The 15,738-nt window shown below is 40.0% G+C and overlaps 1 protein-coding gene across 3 annotated transcripts in view; it reads right to left on the reverse strand.

Annotated features, from left to right (window-relative positions):
- The window catches only part of GRK5 (G protein-coupled receptor kinase 5), a 222,736-nt gene that overhangs the window by 88,530 nt on the left and 118,468 nt on the right, over positions 1–15,738 (reverse strand). The gene's annotated exons all lie outside the window — the stretch shown is intronic.

The raw sequence follows: 15,738 nt of genomic DNA on the forward strand, positions 1-15,738 counted from the left end.
AGGCAATTCCCATATTGGTTACCTTTGTGGGGAAAAGGGGGGGGGGGAACCTTCAGGTGAGAGTTACCAGAAGCCTTGAAAAAGTGAATTTGCACATGCAGTTGCATCAATGTTTGGAATTAACGGGAACTTGCAATAGCCCTATCCCCAGTTCCCCATATATTTAAATACAGGTCAGAATGCTGCTAAACTCTGGGAAAATTAGGGTTTGACTTTGTGGCTAAAGCCCTTCTCTAATATACATGTATTTATGGTATATATATCTTAAAAGTATTTAAAAATCTGTGTTATCTGTTCATTGGCAGTAACGAGGGCTTTGCACATACAATATCTTACTGATGAGATTGAGTTTCACATGACGTCCCCCTTTAGAAGTTTATTTCACCTACTGCTTTATTGTATTTTTAATTGTTGTTCCATCATTGTACAGCACTGAACAGCCATGTGACTACAGTGAAAAGCACTTTATGAATCAATATTTAAAAGGAAAACGAGGAAAAAGAAAGAGTACCACAAATTGACATGGCTCAAGTATAAACCAGCTGGTATCAAATGTTAGCTTTGCAAGATCAGCATTAAACACTAGTTAGCATGGGGCTGCTGCACACACTTAAGATATATTATTGCTTTAAAAATACACAAAATGTCAAACAACATATTGTGTTCCCTTAAGCATTCTTTTCACCGCCTTCCTCGTTGCCATATGGCAGTCACTGTTATTATGGAAACAACTCACTTCCAAACACATAATATAACACTGCAAACAGACATACAAAACCCACACAAGTTGTCAGTGCCTGGGTTACTTTTATCTTACAGCTGTAGTAGCTTGTGCGTTTATTTCCCCCACCCTCTACTAGTAGAAAAAACATAGGTGAACACTGGAATCTGTGAATGAACCGTCCATTTGACGGAGATTCTACATACCCACAACAGGGTTTTTACCCACTAGAGCTGATTTTGTCATGCCCATCCCCTGCAATAACAGGATGTAAGCCCCAGGTGGAATATATATCCGATTTTGGAATTGCTCACATATGGCCAGATTACAGCCATCTTTTGCATGGGTTGTAAAGGCAGGGGGAACCAAACACCCTCCACCTCCTATGTAGGGGCTGGTGACAAGTCTAGTGATTGCATACACCCATGCGTATGGATTGCAGGTTTTGGGTTTGCATCATCCTCTGATGCATAAGTGCCGACTCCATGGGTGCTCTGGGGCTGAAGCACCCATCAAAAAATAAGAGGAGGTACTCAGCACCCGCATAGCTGGATTAATCTTTTGTGGGCCCTGGCACAGACAGTGGTCCTACCCCCTACTCTGCCCCGAGGCCGCACCCTTGCTCAGCATCTTCCCCCTGAGGCTCCTCCCACCGCTCACATGGAGGGGATGTGGCAGAAACGGGCACCCACCAGCAAAACCAAAAGTCAGTGCCTGTGATCTGATGCATCGGGTACCGGTGGCTATCAGAGACAAGATACTGGACGAGTTGGATAATAGTCATATATTTGCCAAGAACCCAAAAGTGAATGGCGTATCGTTATTTTAATCATGGGTGGCGTGTGACTCCTCCATTTGGGGAGAATGGGCGTGCCTGGACCATGATCCCACCCCAAGGCCTGCCCCTGCTTGGCTTCCTCCCCTTGGAACCCCGCCCATTCTCCACCCCCACCCACCTCTCGTGCCTCTTTGCCCCCTTCCCCGAGGCCCCCCCACCCACCTCCCAGCCAGCCACTCACCACTCACGCATGCCTCTTCACGCCCTCCCCTCTGGCCCCCATGTGGGTGGTGCGGGGACGGGAAGAGGGGGAGTGAAGGCGGGGCTTTGGGCAGAAAAGGACGAATGGGAGCAGGGCCTCGGGGCACAGCATGGGTGGGGCCACGGCCAGGGTGCCCTTTTGGCGGCGGTGGCATACTCCAAAGGTGGCAGGCCAGCTGTCAGGGCCTCTTATACAAGCCGCCCATTATTTTAATCTTAATTTGTCCTCTGGACCACCCACTAACAACAACTTGTGGTGCTGGTGTGTTTGTATTGGCTGGGGTATGCAGCATGGAACAGTATGACACAGGCATATACTGAGAGAAAGTCAGATTGCTGAATTTTAGGCCTAACTGCCTTGATAATGGCCCTTTCAAGCGCTGCATGGTTTTGCAGCTCAAACCTGTAGGTTTCTAGAGAGAAGACACATGCAGAGCAATAGCAATCAAAGCAGAACTTGCTCAATTCAAGTGAGGACACAAAAATGAGAATCCTTTGATTGGAATAGAAAGGGGAAGAAAGAGATGAAGGGGAAGGAAAGTCAGATGGTAGGGAGAAAGGCATAAAGAGAATACCAGTATGGATTGGGATGATGACACCTGGAAAACAGTGATGCTGAAAGAGACCCGGCACAAGCCTTTATCCATCAAAGCATTTAAGTAAGTGCTTAACTTTAAATATGTGCATGCGCTTTAAGCATGTGCTTAAATTCTTTCCTGGGCCAGGATCAGAGTGGGCAGCAAATTCAATAGGAATTTGCAATGCAATAGGGGGGTAGAAACAGAGACCTGTGGCAAACTATATGTGCTGAGCCTCGAATGAGGTTTAGCTGGAGTTCTGAAGGTAGAATTACATAGAAACCTTTTGCTGCATTTGCTGTCTCAGTTCAAGGTTAACAGTAATTGTGTACTTATTGTGCATCATGTACACTCAGAAAAAACATCCTGAGTCTCTGTGTCACTCATCTTTTCCCCAAATTAGGAATCGAGCCCTTCTAAAAGTCCCAAACTCTACTATGATTGCTCTGAAGCCAAGACAATGTAAAGTGAACAGCGCGAAAGGTAATATTTCTTAATATAGATTAAATGTGTGAATCAATGTAATAAAATGCAGCATACATGTACACATATACGTAAACATTTGATGCATTTTAAATGTTTCTTCTTGTAGAGCCTTATTTTATCTATAGCATAATTATTTATAGTATAAAAATACATGCAGCTTTTTAAAGTTTGTCAAAATAGGATAGTATGGGAAACATTCACCCTAAAATGCTTATAATATCATTAAAGCCTAGTATTGGAGCATATATATTGTCTGAATGATCTATGAGACTCATACATTCAATAGATTGACATTATGGCATGCAAGATACAGAAAACATTATGAAGCAAGTTAAACATTATTTTTATTGATAATATAAAATAAAGAATAAATGAACACACACCTGCTACTATAGCTGTATAACATGGCCAGCACATGAGAATGTTAACCCATTCTTAAGGAGGAAAAAGGAAATACCAGCAATAACACCAGCTAAACACAAGACTCAAGTCCAGTTCCCTGGAGCCAGTCTGTCTTTGATAAAAAACGGGATATATTTGATAGGTAACATAAATAAATGGTGTAATTGTTTTCATTCCTTTTAGGTGATATAATTTTTTTCCCCTAGGCCCTGATCTTGCAGTTGACCCTGCTCAGTCAGTTGCAGGATTCTGGCCTGAATTAGTATTTTGGGATAAACGGACCATGTTCTGAATTAAGAAGTGAAACCATATGTCTCAGCTTAAGCCCAGAAGGTGACAATTTTGTTATATTAAACAAGTGCAAAACCAATGCAAGCTGTGCTGTAATTGCACATCCAGATTCTTGACTACAGACTAGCAGCCAGGAAGGGAAAAGACAGATCGCTGGGCAGATCATATGATCAGAAGCCTATCTTGGACGGGGTTTAATTATTGTGTCATTTTCTGTATGCCTGCCAATAAAGATATCCATCCAGTTTCAAAAGTTTAAAAAACAGAAAGAATGATTTCCTGAGGAAATGGAAGGAAATGTTAAACATTTGGAAGTGAAACCATATGTTTGTGATGACGCAGTGGAACTAAAACAATTCTGCAAGCAGACTGCCCCTCCCATTTTGGAAGACTTTTGCTTTAACACCTGCAAGGTCACACACAGACAGAATGGATCTTTAAAAAGGGAGGGGTGAAAACTATAGGAGGTCAGTTAGTTTTAACCTTTCAGTTTCTTTATTTAGAGATTGGCAAATACAGTAGTCCTGCCAGTGAACTGTTTATCATCCCAATTAAGCAACTGTCCAGATTAATAGAGGAGGCTATTAAAAAGATGGCAGAAAAGATTTCTTTAAATAAAATATTGTAACAAATACTAGATGATAAATTATATTCACTCCAGGCTTATTGTACATTTATTTGGTAATTTCTATATTAAGAGTTCGGAGTTCCATACGTTAAACAACACTTGAACATTTGGAATTGGCCAACAGCATTTTCATTGAGCTAATTATGTCTTGAAAAGCGGAGGTCACTACTGTTCACTGTCATAAGGCTAAGCTTGTTCCCTGGGAGATGTTTCTATAAAATAGGTCTTTTGATTAAGGCCCCAATTCAGCAAAGTACTTAACAGTATATGCCTAACTTTAAGCACATGAATAGTCCCATTTCCAAAATTTCATTTTGGTCAACCTTTTTGTAAATAAATAAATAAATGAAATGGTTTCCATTAACATTGTTTTACTTTTGGTAAAATTTTTAATGAAATATGGGGGTTGTTGGTTTATTTGGGGGGGTGGGGGAAGTGGGGTAACACTGAAAAAAATGATCAAAACTGTTTTTTGAAAACTGATAAAAATAAATGGATTTTGATTTTGGGTAAAAGAAAATGCATTTTCCCCCCTTCCCCAAATCTCATGCAACATAATTAGCATTTTCTACCAGCTCTAAAGAGGGCCTCAACATCTTTGGAGGGAGATTGGGGGATTTTTTTTTAATCTTTGCAATACAGATTCTATTGTTTTTTAGGGAAGGACTAAAAAGTTGGAGAGGGATAATGACATTAGGCTGACAAAATTATTCTGATGTTTTCAGGTCTAGTGTAAATTGCAAGATCACACCAAATTTGCAAATTTTTCCCAAGGTGTTGAAACATGTCAGAACAATATGCAGCTTCTGAACCAGCTTAGGCATGCGTGGAACTTTTATCTAGAGATGGGGTAAAACCAGAACCATTCAGCCAACAGCTCTGTCCCCTACTCAAAGTTAGGATGGTTCATATAAAATAGATCCTAATTGCCCTTTGTTTTGGTTTTGCAAACCTAAACCCCAAATAGGTTTTGCAAAACAAAAATCACCTCCATTTTTTGCCCAACGTTGCTTACAAAATGTAATCTCTCAAAAGCACAAAAAAATGACAAAAGCAGGAAATAAATTAAATGTTAAAGGAATATACTATTTGCTTATCCAAAAAAGAATGAGTGCTTTAAAATATAAACATAATTGTTATGTGTACCATCAGCATAATAATGGAAAGTACCTTTTACAACACTGAATAACCCCATTTAGAGACACTTTAAAAAGAAATATGTTTTTCCTTTTAAAACCAGTAAGTCTAACACTAGTGCTTACCTGCAATAATTTATTCTTGCCCTTCTCCAGTCGAATGTGAAATTACAACTACCTACATATAAACAGAGCACACTAATCCATCCAGTCTTTGAGGGTGATGAAAGTTGCTTCCTATCAAAGGCTTCTTTGTGCATGATTTAAAAGGGCCTGAAATGCTTTGATTGCATTATTAACAGTGTCTGTGTTACTGTTATATTTTAGAATAAAGTGCAAAGTTGGAATGCCAGCTATTACATTCTATAAAATATGGGATTTCATCTCCTATAATAAATGTGTTTCACTACAAAAGACCATCATTGTGTTCCAAATTAAAGAGCCAACTTCAGCCTCATTTACACAAGGGCTCCCCCAATTATTCTGTTCGATTCTATTCTGGTCTTTATCACCATAGATCTGAGAGCTGCATAAGGCTTACTGGGGAGCCATGTATTTGCAATCTGCAATAAGAAAAACACCATACAAGAGTTCAGCATTGTTATCTCTGAAAAACAGTTCCACGGCTCATAGAGTATTTTATTCTTAATGGGGAGGCAGGGGCATTGTTGCCCCAGCTCTGCCTGCTGGAAAAGTATTTACAGTGGGAAGAGAATCATTTGCTTGGTGACTTAGGAGGAATACTGCAGGCAAGTTAGTGGGTATGCAACGTAGGTCTCACCTGTTTTACCATCGGGTGAATGTGGCAGTCTACGGGTTCAGACAGTGCTGAGAACTCGCCCTCTGAAAAACAGGCCCCTTTAAGATGTCTCAAGCTGGGCACTCAAAATCACTAGTCACTTTTGAAAATCCTGGCCTAAAAATTAACTAAGCGAATCAGATCTAAACAAGGGTGACCAGACGTCCCAAAATAGCAGCAGTGTCTTATATATGAAATTATACTCCCCCCCTCGGGAAAAAAAAAGTGTCCAGATTTTTCATACTTGCTATCTGGTCACCCTAATCTAGTCATTTTAAAGAGAGAACACAAGAGGGAGAAAAAGTTATAACTCAGTTCACCCAGGAAATCCTCAGAAACTATGATGATAGTCACATTATAATTGTTGAATATAGACAGACACTACAGATAATGCTGCACTCACTGCTCAGTGGCGCACAATATTTCCATCTGCAAAATGGGGATAATAGCACTTCCCCACCTCACCGGCATGTTGTGAGGATAAATATGTTAAAGGTTGTGAACTGCTCAGATACTATGGTAATAGGACCACATAACTGTGATAGATTAGATTATCTATCACTCAATTTCTTCAGGAGCGATTGACTTAATATTGTTTCAAGTGCTACTGTCTTTCAGAGAAAACCCTCCTATAAGCATGCCGCTTCTGGCTAGCCTGAAACCAACATAGACAGTGGTGACTGTCTAGGAAGATGAAGAGATTCAGCCCCAGCTCACCCAGTTCTAAGGAATACTTTGATGAGTGAATGTTCCTGAGTTGAGATGCACATCACTCAGGAGTGGCTAGTGCCGGGGATTTAAGGTCCAGTATAATAAGGCCTGAAGAATAACAACGGATGCAGCACAAGGAGGAAAATGTGTTTATTCTCTGAAGAACTGAACTGGATCCTCAGAACTCACCCTTCCCTTGTGCTACTAGTCTTAAAATTCCTTGCTAATTACTTGTAATCCAAATCCATAGAGCAGACATTGAGCCCAACAGATCACAACAGATCTCTTTTTATATTGAACATCTACATGTAGGCTGGGAAGGATTACACTTTTATTGGTAAATGTTGATTTCATCATACACATACACAAATTGATGACGAACCATTTCCATCTATGATCATCAAAATTGGCAAAAATAGGAAAAATAAGAAAAATTCTGCTTCAAGATATTTATTTTGCATCTTTTGACATGTGATGTAGATAGCTTGTGTTTTAACGGTTATAAAGTGTTATCATTTTGAATCTCAATGTCTACTGCTATTCAATAATTATTGTCCGACCCCCCCAACCAAAATTTCCTGCAACTGTGACCACTTAAATTGATAAAATTAGAAAAAAAAATCACTTAAAACCCATCATTTTGTACAACTGTGAAAATTTAAAATAGATAAAAATTAAAAAAGGCTTGAAAATAAACATCTGATATTCTTCATTACAATTATAAAAAAAATTGAATTCTGACAAGCCTATCTATACTGTACCATCATTTTGCATGCACTTTACAGAGATTAAAAACAAGGACATGGACCAAGATGCTCAAAAGTGCTAGTTCCCTTTGATTTCCTAAGGGTGTTAGGGAGTTTTGAGGATCTGGGCCATGGTTCCTATCTTAACAAGTATATAGATTAGCACAATGTCTGTACTGCATAGGTGCATAATACCAATCCTAAAAATAAGGTTTGGAAAGGAGTTACTTTACCAATAACAAAAGCACACATTTTCTAAAATTCAATACTTCACCCATTTATTATTTTTATTTACATTAAATACTAAAATGGATTAGACTACGCTACAGTTGAAAGGCTTGCAATATTTTTTATTTTAAACTGCCATCGTTTTCAGTTTGCTACTCAAGCACTCTTCCTGCCCCTCACCCCTCCCCAGTTGTATAACTTTAAAACATCCAGACAGTGTATAGTAAATTCCAGCCTGGAGCACATTTTTACGCCTGAGCTATTTCCCCCCTTGTATGTGGGATTTTATGACTCTGACAGACCTACAACCAACCCCATTGGATTGGGTGTTGCTTTGATGCAGACTACACTAATTAATTAATTAATACTAATATAATTAAGTTTATTTGTGACAATGGAATTACTTCAAACTGGTTTCAAGTCCTGCCAATTTCATTTTCTCTGCTTGGTCAACTGTCTCTTTTAAAACAAACAAATATGATCTTCGGATGTTTAATCATCTCATTTATTCAGATAATGCTTTGTATAGCTTCTTTTTCTCCCCCCAGCCCCTCAGTTTTCACTGTGTTACACTATATGCATGGACTCCATCCATTAGAGAAGCACTACACTAAAGATGAAATGTTCCAAACATTAGACCTAGGCTGATAGTGCAAAAAAAAAAAATGGTTAGGAGAATACTTCAGAAAATTCCCACAATTTCATTTGCTGCAATGGTATGGGGGTCCCTTTTATTTGTTTCCTGTGAACAGATGTGGTGGTTTTCCCCAGGGAAATTTCTGTGGAAAGTCGAATCCCACAAACAGCTGCATGAATACGTTTGCATGAGCATTTGCAGCAGAAATGTTTATACGTTTATAAAAATCTCTTTGTTGATTTTGGAGAAAGGCTTTGGATGAACAGCAGGAGGGATGACTAACCCCTCCCCACTTTTCTGTAACGTGCAACAGCAGCAGCAGCGAAGCAAATGACGTGTTGTGGGAGTTGTATGGCCACCACCACCACCAGAAACATCAGTGGGGTTGAGAGTGTGGTGGCACTTCGTTGGCAGGAAGGCATCTGATAATCCATCCCTGTGTCAGGACTACAGCCAAGTGGTATGGCAGGGGAGTGTAGCCCCTGGGATCCAGCAATTGTGTGGTAGCATGTATATTTCAACTTAATGAAGCCCCTCTGTCTGTATTGGCTGTGGACATGGACAGACAAGTACATCTGTCAATGGCAGTGCTAGAAATCCCTCTGAGTTATTCCAGCCCTCCTCTGCTCTATAAAACTTCTGTTCCCTGATTGGATGACCATAAATATTACCATGTGACTTAGGTGACCAATCACACAGCTCAAATAATGAATTGAGATACTGTATAGTCAAAAGAAAAGGAGTACTTGTGGCACCTTAGAGACTAAGGTGCCACAAGTCCTCCTTTTCTTTTTGCGAATACAGACTAACACGGCTGTTACGCTGAAACCTGTATAGTCAAAGTAATTTTTGCAGATAAAAAAATGTGAAAATTTGTTCATATGAAATATTCAAACCATTTTGAATCATGAACAAAAAAAAATTGCTTGCCAACTATTTGTGAACAGGAAAAAGGGGTGGGGGGAACCAGCTGAATAAATTGTTAGTTACAAATAATGAGCCTGATGCCAAGCCCATGGAAGACCATAGAAAGACTTCCACTGATTTCAAAGGGCTTTGGATCAAGCCCAGTTTGTCCATCTCTGGCAAGCACATTTTAAATCAGTGGCGCCCAACCTTTCCAGACTACTATACCTCTTTCAGGAGTCTGATTTGTGTTGTGTACCTCCAAGTCTCCCATCACTTAAAAACTACTTGCTTACAAAATCAGCCATAAAAATACGTAAGTGTCACAGCACACTACTACTGAAAAATGCTTCCTCATATTTACCATATCATTATAAAACAATCAATTGGAATATAAATATTTACTTACATTCCGGTGTATAGTATATAGAGCAGTGTAAACAAATCATTGTCTGTATGAAATTTTACTTTGTACTGACTTCTCTAGTGATTTTTATGTAGCCTGTTGTAAAACTAGGCAAATATCTAGATGAGTTGCTCTATCCCCGGAAGACCTGTGCATACCCCTGGTTGAGAACCACAGCTTTAAATGAATAAAACACTCAGTTTCTCTCCCAGCTATGCATTAACTGTGATGAGAATGTATGGGAGGTGACCTGTAATTGGGTATCCATATTCTGAGTAAGCAATGTTTATTTGGCTTTTTTTTAACCTTTTCATCTAATGGTTATCTATCCCATTCTTAAACAAATCCTATATTTTAGGAATACATTTGTTACAAATTAGAATTTAGGGTATTTAATGGAGTCAATGAACTTGAGAAGAGCTGGTATATTTTTTCACATCTTTGTTAGCTCAAAAATCCAAGCGACTAGTAAAGAAGCAGCTACTCTTCCTGTAAATCACACCCTTTATAAACATATGTCACTGAATCCATGCCGGGGTGGGGGGAGGGGGGGTCTCAGTAAAGCTTCAAGAATGGATCCTATGTGATTGGTTGGGACGCTACTGAATGGACAACTGACATTTGCATTCCCTTTGTGTATCCCCATTAGCAGGCCATGACACCAACCGCCTTGGCATAGAATACCTCCCCCCAGCCAGGTTGACACAAACATGGTTAATGTTTTATAGCCTTTGTGAAACAATTAGCCGTTCCCTGATAACCGTATCTGATATAGACACTTAAGTTTGGCTAGGAAAACAATTTTTGTCTTCTTAAACAATGCCCAACAATGTATGAGCCACAAGGACAGATGGATTGAAAAATTCCCCCAAAGAAATATGAAAGGTCACCTCAGACTCTAGAGGTGTCCCTGGGAGTAGGGAATTAAGGTTTGGTTATCCCTATGATGTAGTAGTTAAAGCAGCTAGTGAGTTTGTCTTTTACCTTGGGGCTTTTATGTCTGGTCCTAGAGATACTGACTGAAATACCCAACTTATTTTCTGTTTAGTACTTTTATTTAGTTGTTGTCCTGGTTATATCCTGAGTAATACGTGCTGAAAGAATAATTTAGTAAAAGTTGTAATTTGAATGTTTAAGGTTATGAATTCTACAGAACTGTTGCTGTTGTACACAGAACAAAATAAACATCCCAGTTCCAGGAAACTAAAGGAGACATCTTGTGAATCGTTTTCTTAACACTAAAAAGAGTTCTGTAAAACCACTCTATGCCTTCTGAATCAGTCTAGACTAAACCTTCATCAGATCTATATAACGGTGCAATGGGCAAAGAAATATGCCAATGCACATGTATAAGCAATATAAGTTTCTACTGTGCATATAATAAAATTCCTTATGTAAAATAGTTACTGTGCATACTATCCAGTAGCCACTTCAAGTTTTAAACATCTTAGCCATTTCATTAATGATTCTTTTAACAAAATAGTAGATTCTGTTAGTTGCTCCCTGGTTGCTAGATTTCTTTCTTTCGTGCTGGTTTTGAAATACACACTCAAAATCCCCAAACAAACTAATGAAACCCCACAGTCTTAAGATGGCAAATTTTTTTTAAAAAACATTTGTCTGCTCCCATCTTTTTATTTTTAAAGTAAACTAAAAACTATTGAAAAACAAACCCAATAATTATATTAATCAAACAACCAGTAACACACTGTAAAATATTTTTTTTTAAAAAAATCAATCCCTTCCACCAGTTTTGAAGAAATGGATATAATTTTCACTCTTTAACAGATACCTATCTTAACAAGTTAACACCAATGCTTTTGAAAAACAAGGTCTCTCTCTGTAATCGGAACACTGACATAAGCTTAATTTATGTTCTCTCTCCACTTCAACTTCCTGCTGAGCGATAACCCCAGCTGAGTGGGTGTGAAGGCGCTGGTATGCTGGGTAAAATTGGTATTAACAGTGGAAAAGCTATTTAAAAGTCATTTGGAAACTCAGAAGAAACTAAGAGGAACTTGTGCTAAAGGGGACTGTTAACGGAAAGTATGTTGATTTCCTTTTTAACAGACGTATGCAGTACCAAGCTCCTCCCTTCACTGAACAGTGTGATGGATTGAGAGGGCTCAGTGGCTGGTGTCCAAATACGTAGAAACCTTGAACAATATTAAAGAGAGCTAAAAAGAGAGTGTATTTTTACGAGGAACCTCTTTCATGTATTTATGAAAGCTGATTTATCTCAGGAAACTGACAATGGTTTCCCTCTCAGCGATCATCCATACATTTTCTAAGCTGCTCTTAATTCTTATTCTTCATTTTATCTCCTTTCATTCTTTTCTTCCATTCCCTGGTTTAGTTTCATATTGTAATACGAATCTCTTACACTTATATAGCGCCTTTCATCCCCAAACATCTCAACATGCTGTGCATTCTTATGCTACAGCATTTACAGGGATCACTGAAAAGCAGCCACTGTTTAGCAACACACATGAATGCTACGCAGAGGCATACAGTAATGAGCAAAACAACCAGAAGTGAAAGTAAGCCTGTATGGTCTGGTACGGTGTACCAGCAAGAGCCAGTATGCCGTGCCGGACTGGACCAGCTTCCCCAGGCTGGCGCTTTAAAGGGCCCCGGGCTCCACGCAGTGGCCAGAGCCCCGGGCCCTTTAAAGCACCACCCGATCCCCACTGCCAGAACCCCGGGGTAGCAGCGGCAGAGCTCTGGCGGTGATTTAAAGGGCCCAGAGCTCCGCTGCGGTGGGGCGGCCAGAGCCGGGGCCCTTTAAATCACCCCTGAACCCCGAGGCTCCCAGCTGCCTGTGCAGCTGGTAGCTGTGGGGGTGATTTAAAGGCCCCAGGTATTTAAAGGCCCCGCCTCTTCCGTTGAGGACACGCCTCTTCTGGTCGAGGCCACGCCCCCTGCTCAGGACTCTGGAGTACCAGTAAATCCTTTAAGTTATTTTCACCCCTGAAAACAACCAAGGGAATTTCAGTAGACAGACTATAATTCCCGCCCCCCCCCCGCCAGGAAACTGACAAGAACTCCAGGCTTAACTAACACCCCCACCTCTGTAAACTGTGCGATGAAATGTTTAACTCACCACAAGTGGTCAGAAGCTTTGATTTGCTTCTCATTTGAAAGACAACACCTGAATGCCCCATGCGGTACTACTGATTCTAAGGGAAGTACCACCTAGTGAATCACCAGCCTTACACCTCCTAAGCATCCCTGGAAGGCCTCCCATCCAAGTGCTGACCCAGCCTTACCCCACATAGCTTGGCAATGATAATAGGATCACTGCACAAAAGGGCATGGCTATTTGCAAACCACCTCAATGGTTTCAGAATATTTGATGTTCCCTGAAGTGTAGTGTGCCCACTTATGTGTTTACATTGTTCATGTAAACTGTTGAGTTTCACTGAGCAAGGAGAAACGTGGGGTTATCTCACTATTACAGTATATCTACATTTTCATATACACATAAGGTTTGACTTTAATGAGGAGTTGGGTGGCTAAATGCCATTCATTTATTTGAAAATGTGAGGCTGTGGAGTGCACAGCACTGCTCATGAAAACAGGCATGCTGTGTGTCAGGCAACCCCCATGCATATGATAGAGCAGCCAGAAGTCTGCTCTAAATTACAATGTCTGCTGGCAGTCAAGGATCAGTCTGATATAACAGAGACATGGGCGTAACAGAGTCACAGGCATAACAGAGTCATGGGCATGCCCCCTTTGCTGCCAGTACAGCACTTATACAAGTAGTAGGGAGTAGAGCGAGGTAGGAGACACCAGGACTGCTCTATGGCTGGGGAGGGTGACCCTCCAATGATCAGTTATGCCAGCTTTGTGCCAGTAACTCAGTGCAGATTCTAGATTATAGTTTGGTTCTTTTGGAGTGGGGGTTAGTGTGTGTACACTGTACTTCATTATCCTGGTTTCCTTCCTGGTGATAGGAGGCCATTGCACGAATTTAAGGAATTAGGGAGCTCAAGCTGAAGGAAATCGTACACACACACAAACCTACAACAACATGTCCCCATCAATGACTATCAAAATGTACAGAGAGGCACAGTAAGAAAAATGCTGCTTGAGACTTATTAGAGTCAAAATCTAGTGATTTAGACTTTTGAATTAGGCTGGTTACAAATGAACGAGTGAATGAACAGTAAGAACAGGTATGATTTGCTGATTTAAAGAGATTTACTTTGTATATGTTGACAATTTGTGTTTTAACAATTTATAAAGCTGTAGCTTTCTGAATCTCAATGTCTACTGCCATTAAATAATTGTCTGACTCCCCAGAATTTCCCACAATTATGAAAATTTTACATCGATAAAAATCGAAAAAACAACAAAAGCTGAATATTCCTAATTGTGTACAACTGTGAAAATGTAAATAGATAAAAACTAAAAAATGCTTGAAAATAAACATTCATATTTTCCATCAAAATTACCAAAAAAAATTGAATTCTTCTGAGCCTATCTATGGTTTGTGAACAGTGCACAATGCACTGTCCCCTGGATGAAGATAATTGGGGGAGGAAAGGATATGCAATGTTTCATACAGGCTTGGATACTATAGTGACAGACATCATTGAGAGACTCTAGATAGCTAGAATTTGTTGAATGCCTTTAAAAACACAGAAAAAAATCTTACTATCCATTCTTACCACAGATATAACCATGCTGTTTATAAACAGTTGTTGCTAGCTTGGTTTACTATGGGTTTCCAGACCAGTACAGGTTGGGTAGGGCAGGGGTGGGAGGGTTAAAAATTTATGCTAGAGATTTAGAACAAGCAGTCTCCTCTTAATTGGTTAAGAGGTTGCATGAACTCAGGCTGCAGATTCCACAGCAGGGAGGTGGAACAATCCAAATAGAACAGAATAGAATGGAACATGAACATCACTCCAAGATCCATTTAGGAGCAAGAATGCAGGAACCGATCTGTGCTATCTTCTTAGCCATCAAGCAAGTCCCTGAACTTGAATGAAAACTAGGATTTCCTTTTCACTGGCCACATTAAATATGTTTGTGCAAGGGGAAGAAAAAAATTGAGGTGGAAAAAGAAGAACCGCACGCCTGATCTGAAAGGAAAGCATATTTGTGCCAACACTGAAACATTAGAGACATTGTTCAAGAGCAGTTTATTCTTGCAAAAATATTATCCTCGTAATGCTGCCAAGGTCAGTGAAAGTATGGGATACCTGCCATGGAAGTACTGGGTATGCATGCTTATTTACACTCTGCACCTAACTTTTCAGATACTCTCAAGTTTAGCGTTCATGTGCTGGCAGGACCTGTTCCTTCATGCATTTTCTCCCCTTCTCTTTATTTGCCCTTTGGGGAATCTTTGGGCCCCTGACTGTGCAGTGGTTGAAAATTCCATTGCTTGCCACAGAAACCCACATTGATTAATTTCATCCCACTTGCATGGAAGAGGCAAGGTAGGCAGCTCTCCAACTAGGGACAAGGAAATCCCTGCTGCTTGCATGCCACATCAAATAAAGTAGCTCCTGGATAAAGCCACTGGATTTCAGATTTCACTCCGCCTGCAGGAAAAATGCAAACTGCCACTGCAACATGAAAACAGACAACAAATATTACAAAACTGCTCACCAAAGGGTAGGGAACAGCAATGATTTTCTTGGTAACAGTTTAAGCAAGAAAGAATTCAGCTATTGCCCTACATTTATGTCACTTTCCTAGATTATTCAGTTATTTTAGTTGCAATTACACACCAAATATCTGCTAAGTTAAAATAACATTACGAAGGTTGCAAGTCAAGCATTCCAAAATTAGGAATGCCTACATTAAGGCTGCTGGTGTAAGTTGATTTGGCCCCCTTGTGCTTATGCATTATAATGTGGTTTTTAATTACATGATCTCATACTATTTTTTCCATAGGACCTCTGCCTCATTCACTGAACAGGGTGAATGGTGCTCACTAAATGAGCAGCTACTTAATATTTTGTTTTCTCCTTGTTGTTCAATGGGCGGCCCTGGGCACTATTTACA

This window comes from Lepidochelys kempii, chromosome 7, assembly GCF_965140265.1.
Source record: "Lepidochelys kempii isolate rLepKem1 chromosome 7, rLepKem1.hap2, whole genome shotgun sequence".
Lineage (NCBI taxonomy): Eukaryota > Metazoa > Chordata > Testudines > Cheloniidae > Lepidochelys > Lepidochelys kempii.